This window comes from Nannospalax galili, unplaced genomic scaffold (genome assembly GCF_000622305.1).
Source record: "Nannospalax galili isolate Female #2095 unplaced genomic scaffold, S.galili_v1.0 scaffold433, whole genome shotgun sequence".
Taxonomy (NCBI): Eukaryota; Metazoa; Chordata; class Mammalia; order Rodentia; family Spalacidae; genus Nannospalax; species Nannospalax galili.
In genome coordinates, this window is record NW_008338715.1 from 12,898,504 (window position 1) to 12,906,354 (window position 7,851).

Here is a 7,851-nt window from a genome sequence, read left to right on the forward strand (position 1 = left end):
CACAGATTTTCACAAAATATATAAATTATATGGTAGACTGTGCTTTATAAAATCACTTTCAACTTAAAAAAATGGGGGAGGGGCTGGAGAGATGGCTTAGTGCTTAAGAACACTGGTTGTTTTTGCAGAAGACCCGGGTTCGCATCCCAGCACCCACATGGCAGCTAACAACTGTCCGTAACTCCAGTTCTAGGGGATCCGGCAGGGATTGCATGACACGGGTGCACTTACCTATACTCAGGCAATACACGCATACACATTAAATAAAAATAAAATAAAATACTAAAAAAAATTATTTTCAATTTGATGCATATGAGTGTTTTGCCTGCATGTATGTAAGTGCACCTATGTCATTCAATGCCAACAGAGCCCAGAAGAGGGCATTGGATCCCCTGGATTTGATTTACAGGCAGTTGTTGGTGTGGGTGTTGGTAAGTGAGCCCAGGCCATCTGCAAGAGCAACCAGTGTTTTTAAGTGCTGAGCCATCTCTCCAATCCCCATTTTAAATTTTTTGCAAATTTTTATTTTAGTGCTGGAGAGATGGCTTAGTGATTAAGAGCATTCACTGCTTTTTCAGATGACTGGAGTTTGATTCCTAGTATCTAATTCAGGCTGCTCACAATCATCTGTAACTCCAGCCGCAGGTATCTGACACCCTCTTCTGGCCTCCATGGGCACCTGTATGCATGTGCACTGATACATACACATACACACAAATAAATAATAAAATAAATCTATAAAAGTTTTTGAGAAGAAAGGGACAGAAAAATTGTAAGAGCCAAAAGTAGTGGATATCTGCAGCAAAACTGGATGTGTGCAGGGCTGTTACACACATGAACTCACAGCAGCTGTAACTGCATGCACAAGACCTGCACCAATCAAGCCAGCCAAAATCCCAGAAGGGCTGGGGGAGGGGCCTCCTGAAGTTCCACCCCTAGTAGAGAAGCTGTTGGCAATGCATGACTGCTGGGGAGAGCCAGTGTTCTTCAGGGACATAGCCCATGGTCAGTAGACAGTCCTTTGCCTAAGCACATATAGGCAACACTAAGTAGACTCAGTGGATTTACAAAAAGAAAGGGAACACATGAAGTTGGGAGGGTAAAGTGGTCGGGAATAGGAGGGAATAGGAGGGAGGGAAGTGATGATAGAGTTGATCAAAACACATTGTATATGCATGTATGAAATTCTTAATTTTTTTTTGAGTTTTGATTTCTAAAGTTTTTTTTTTTGTTTTCTCTGCTTTTTTCTTGTCTATTCTTTCTTAGTTATCCATTGCCCTATTTAAGACTAACCGATGAGGACAGGAAGGTCCAGTTTAGAAAACCTTGTTCCTATTAGAAATGAGATTATGAGGGTGAGAGAGATGGTTTAGTGGGCAAAAAGGTACTTTCCTCCAAGGCTGATGACCTGAAATTAATCCCCAGAATCCACATGGGGGAAGGAAAGAACTAACTCTTGAAGTTGCCCTCTGGCTTCCATATGCATGCTATGGCATACACACACACAGACACACACACACACACACGGACAGACACATATGGACAGACAGCCAATAGATGATAGATAGATAGATAGATAGATAGATAGATAGATAGATAGAATTTTTAAAAATTTAAATCAGATCATAAGAACATGAGATCTACTCTTGTAACAATTTTTTGTTGGTGTTTTTGAGACAGGGTCTTATTTTTAGCCCAGGCTGGCCTGGAATGCACTATATGAACCAGAAGAGTCTGAAACTCATAACAATCCTCCAGCCTCAGCCTCCCAAGTGTTAGGATAATATCTTGTTTGAAACTGCTTTCCTTTCTTGACAAGCTCAGGTACATACAGATACTATAGAAATTATTATTGCCTGCCAGTCAGTTATAAAAACCTTCACATCTAAAAAGGCATAGGTACTTTGTGATTGTATCAGAGGAAGATGCTTTCAAACAAAACATTCTTCATACTTGGCCAGGTCCCTTCCCCATATTTGTGGAAGGTTGTTCATCTTATTAAAAAATGAAGCATTTCTAAACAGAGAATTGTAAAAGAAAAAAAGTGAGGCACTAATATGAATATCTGCTCTCAGATTTCTTTTCCTGTCATGTCTGCATCCTTCTCAACTCAGTTTTCTCAGTGACTCATCAAATTTAGAACATGCATTTCTACATATTTCTGTCATTTCAGATACTATTCCAATTGAAAAACACTTTGTGAGACTTCAGAAATCTTTCCCTTGAGTATACCTTGTAGCTTGGCAATAACAGAGATTGCTATGGTAACTTAAGGAGAGATCTTGAAAGTCCCTCATTAGCCTTAAGTGAAAACTTCATCTCATTACAGTAGGTGACAGTATACCACCCCATGACAATAGAGTCTTCCTCAGGAACTCATTAGGATGTAGGGGAAATTTCATTTCATAATTCATGGACTCTCATTTATTAGCCTGCAGGTACTAGATGTGTGCATTAAGAACTAACCTTTGTGTCTAGTGTTTCGGATTTTGTGTTTCAGGCCTGCCAAAGCAAAACAAAAGCAAGTTTTAAAGATTGTTGTTTTCCATTGTGGTTTGTGATACAGTTTGGTACAATAGTGTCTATATTTTTTTTCTTGATTTCTAAGATTTCTGCTGGAAACTCTGATGAAGAACATATGTCTGCTCTCAAATCACTCCCCTGAGAAATGTTGGAACTGTTACATTTGGTTTTACTATCCAGCATATTAAAATAGTTAACCACAGCACTTATTACTAAATAGCCATATCAAGGGAAGTTTAAAATGTTTACTACATATTTAAAATATATCACATTCAGAGCTGCCTATTGAGGTGGCTAACTAGTAAAGCAATTGTGTTAACATATTAAGGGATCCTTACAAATTACTTTCACAAGTACTTTTCCCTGCCACATCATAAAAAACGATCATTATTAATTAGGACACTAGGACAGATCTTATGCTGATATTTACGTGTGTATAAATGTATGAAGCATACTGTTCATGTCCCTAATTTTTTTATGTCTCTGCACAATGCCAACTGTAATATAATCATTCATCAAATAATGACATTTTAGTTAGCCATGGATCTCGTATATGGCAGGGCTCCAATAAGATTATGTCTCATGCTTGTGTTTCTTGATTGCAGCATGAGGCTATAAAGTGATTGACCTACACCATTTAGACTTTCGTTAAGTACATTTTGTGGTGCTCAAACCACTATAGAATCACCTGGTGATTATTTCTCAGAACACATCCCCATTGTTAAACAGCAGATGACCATAATTATGCATGTGATTAGACAGTTAAGAGATTAGTAATTACATTTATGAACTAGTAGATGTGGTTTAAATTTCCCAGTCATAAAGAGAAGAAAGTGTAACATACAAGGGCATTTGTCTTGAAAACATAGCTTTGGATCAAATGGGGGATAGGTGGGTGAAAATAACACAACAAGGAGGAAACACAATTTTCATAGCTCAGATGCACAACAGTGTGCAACCTGAATGTAAGTCACTTAGCTTGCCCTAGGCTCTGTGACCTTATCATGAAGTGGAGTCTTTATTAGGCAAATCTAGGGTCTATTTCTCAGTTCTAGCTTTATGTATACTCCTTCCCGTTTCCATTTCAGCTCCTCCTTGGAACAGTTGTCTTATTTGTAATACCAGCATCATCTCAGGAGTGAAGCACGAGTCACTGGCTTATCTTCACCCTTTGTAGCAGTTGGCCAGACCCTGCAGCCCATTCTTTTCGAGATGGTATCATAGCTGTCCAGAGGTGTTTCCTTTTCCCCAGTGCCCAGTGACCCATGACCTTCTTTCTGACATTCCTGATGTCAAGCCTACCCCATCCCCATTCATCCCAATTCTAAACTAACATTCTTAATTTTATATCAAAACACCTTTATTTTAAGACTTCTTCTTGGTTACTGCAGTCACACATTCCCATTGTAGGAAGTTTGGAAGCATAAGGACCAATACAGTGTTGGTTCACAAGTTTACTTTATTCTTACTTATGATCTTGACCTTTTTTCCTCACTGAATTATTGATTATTTTATTTATTTATTTATTTATTTATTTATTTATTTATTTATTTATTTATTTATTGGTATTTTTGAGACAGGGTCTCCCTGTAGCCCCAGCTCTCCTGGAACTCACTATGTGGACCAGGCTGGCCTTGAACTCACAGACACCCACCTGCCTCTGCCTCCTGAGTGCTGGGATTAAAGGCGTGTGCCACCACGCCCGGCTGATTATTATTCTTAATGATTTAAAATCAGAGTACTTGGAATTTAGGATCATTAACACTGAGTTGTGTGTTTTGCTTAAGTGTTTTCCTAGTTGGTATCTCCCTTTCCTACTGCTTATCTGGGCAGGGCAGGGGGTGGGAGTGTGCTCTGTTTAAGAAAGTTGGTAGGAGCTCAGCAACATGGTCAGCACTCTGTATCTTCTGAACTTTTCTTCCTCTTCAGTATTGGTTGCTTTCCTTCATATCCCAAGTGCCTCCATGTACCTCTCTCCTGACCCCAGCCAATCGTGGTTTATGTCATAACAGAAGAGCAACCCAGAAAAAATAGGGTTTTGTTTTGTTTTTTGTTGTTGTTGTTGTTTTTCCTACCAGGGGATGGAATACCCTTTGGCCAAGTCCAGTCACATGGCCATAATTGTGTGTGCGTAGATGGGGGAAAAAAAGGAAGGCAGATATTTGGAGAAATGATCTATGGGGTTAGTGCTGTGAATGACAGCCCCATCTTTCTCACTTAGAATAAGAGTTGGTATGAGTCCACAAAAGACCAGATACTGACATACAGAAACTAGTTATGTCTACTGTAAGAATAGCCTCTTATGAGCCAGGTTTATATCATGTTCAGAAAGGATAACTATCTTCTCTCTTTTGAAGATGATATTTTACCTGTACATGGAAAAACATTGTTGACACTTGTATAAGTCACTTTTCTGTTGCTGTGATAGAAACACTGACCCAAGCAATTTGTAGAAGGAAGAGTTTATTTGACCTTACGGTTCAAGGGGCATTACAGTCCATCATGGCAGGAGGCATGGTGGCTGGAGGTGGCTGGAGCAGGAGCAGCAGAAGCTAAGCTCTCACATCATCATGCAGGCACAGGAAGCAAGAAAGTGACTGGAGATCTGGCAAGGCTTAAGAACTTGTAAGCCCAACCCCAGTGACATACTTCCTCCAGGATAGCCACACCTTCTAAAACCTCCCAAAACAGTGCCATCATCTGGGGACAAAATGTCCAAACACTTAGAGCCTATGGGGGATATTTTCATTCAAACACCTAAATAATTGCTCAAAGAGTAGGTGTTTGTATGCTTAGAAATAGTTGTCTAAAATGTCCTCTGATATCTTGAAAAAACAGCATTAGAGCAATTATCAATTAAAACAATTCCTGGGATGCTCTTACAGAAGACTTGAGTCCAGTTCTCAGCACCTACATCAAGTGACTCACAACTGCCCATACATAGCTCTAGATCCTGGAATCTGATGCCCTCTTCTGGCCTCAATGGACACTCTCCTGCCACACATGCTCATACTTACACACCAACATACATACATGAACATAATTAAAAACAAACAAGGCTGGGCACGGTAGCGCATGCCTGTAGTCCCAGTACTTGGGAGGCAGAGGCAGGTGGATCTCTGTGAGTTCAAGGCCAGTCTGGTCTACATAGTGAGTTCCAGGCCAGCTGGGGATACAGGGAGACCCTGTCTCAAAAGATAAATAAATAAATAAATAAATAAATATAAAAACAAAAAAAAATTCTGTAACTAATGCCAGGTATGGTGGTGCAGGCTCATAATTACAGCTCTCAGGATGCTGAGGCAGGAGAGTTCAAGGTTACCCTGAGCTACATGGTAAATTACAGGGTGGCCCAGGCTAGATAATGAGGCCCTGTCTCAAAAAGAAGAAGGAGAGAAAGAGAAAGAAGAGGAGTTAGAGGAGGAGGAGGAAGAGGAAGAAAAGGAGGAGGAACTAAAGTTTCTTTTCCCTCCTAATTGCCCCTCTACACTTAATCAGTTTGTGATTTTTGTGTAATTATAATTATTTTTTATTGAATTTTTGTGTATTTCATAAAGAAAATCATCTTTATATGCTCTTTCTCTTTGGCACCCTCCCATAGCACCCCCACTGGAATCCATACATTCTGTCATTTGTGTAAAGGCCTATCATGTAAAGGTAGTGTCCCCAGATGTCCCTTGGTACAAGTTTATCTACTAGGATCTAGTCAGCCTATCTAGAGTCCCTCCCTTTAAGAAGATCAGCTCTTCCTCACCCAGCAGTAATCAGCTGCCAATAATTCTTTGACTGAGATTGGGGCCTAATGTTCATTTCCACAGTTCTGTGCTGTGTTTTTGTCTGCTTAAGTTTGTATGGGTCTTGTGCATGCTGATACCATTGCTGTAGTTTCGTATGAGAAGAGTCCCAGGCACCTGGAGGACTATTTCCATATGGCCATGCAACTCCTCCCCTCGCTCTTACAATCTTTCCACCCCCCTCTTCCACAATGGTCCCTCAGCCCTGGGTGGGTTGATTTTAATATAGGAATCCTGTCCAAGGACCCACACTCTACAGACTCATATTCTCTGTGTTTTGGCTATTTGTGACCTTTTGCATTCCTGGCCCTCTGTTGCATGAAGGAGCTTCATTGATGAGAATTGAAAGATGCATTAGTGCTCTCTTCAGCCTTTGTTCTATGTTCCATGAGCCTTAGGTGTAGAGGTTGCATCCTAGATGTACCACTTTGGAAATTCACAGACAATCTCTGTGTGTGACCACTTGTGGAGCTCTGTAATTATCTCTTTCTATTGAAAAAGAAGCTTCTTTGATGGATGGTGACTAGGATATTTGTCCATAAATTTAAGGATCCATATTTTACACATAGTAAGAAATTACATTTTTCTAGGGATGTGGCAACCTTAGAGTTTTCTCTGAGATCTCTGACCTCTCCAGCTATGTGTATTTGGCTAGGTTTATAGTACTAGACATGAATTTCCTCCCATTGAGTGGGCTTTAGGTCCAGTTAGGTTGCTGTTGATTACCCCCAAGATAAAAGTGCCACTACCATACCAATGTTGTTTGCTGTGCTGGCTATTGTGATTTTTTAGGCCATGAAGCTATGGTTGGACCACTGATTGATGTTCTCTCTTACCAGCTGGCATAGTGCTCTCTAAAGCTATGAGAGCTAGCCTTCAGGGGATGTGGCTTCCAGGTCAGTTCCAGTTCCATTGCTCCAAATCCTGTGTCCAAAGTATGTCCTATCTTCTGCAATAGAATCTTACTATCAAGTTCTGGGAGGCAATCAAGGACTGTGGCAATAGCCTGTGTAATTTTGGGAGTCTCTTTGACTCCCAACAACAACTCTGGCCAACAACTCAAAGGAAGGTTTCTCCTGTCTGGCATTGTTTCTTGTTATGCAGTCTTCAGCTATACTCACAGACTTATGTAGATATATTGTATGTGTAATTTTTTGGTAGGTTTTTGGACTAATACAATTCCCTATGGTTTTTTAATACTAGACACTATTTATTGCTCCTCTTTCTCTCTGTCTTATCCTCTGTCCCTACCCTCTCCATTTAAAATGTCCCCAATTTTCCCCATTTTTCCCTTGATAATTTCTGTCTGCTATGGTCTTACCTCTCTTGAGCTCCTTCTTCCTTTTAATATCTAAGAACATTAACTGGAGGAAAGACAGCAAGTTCAGCAAATGGTGCTGGCAACACTGGATCTCCACTTGTAGAAGAATGAAACTAAACCCCTATCTTTCACCCTGCACAAAAGTCAACTCCAAATGGCTCAAAGACCTCAATGTAAAGCCTGAAACTCTGAAACTATTAGAAGAAAAATGGG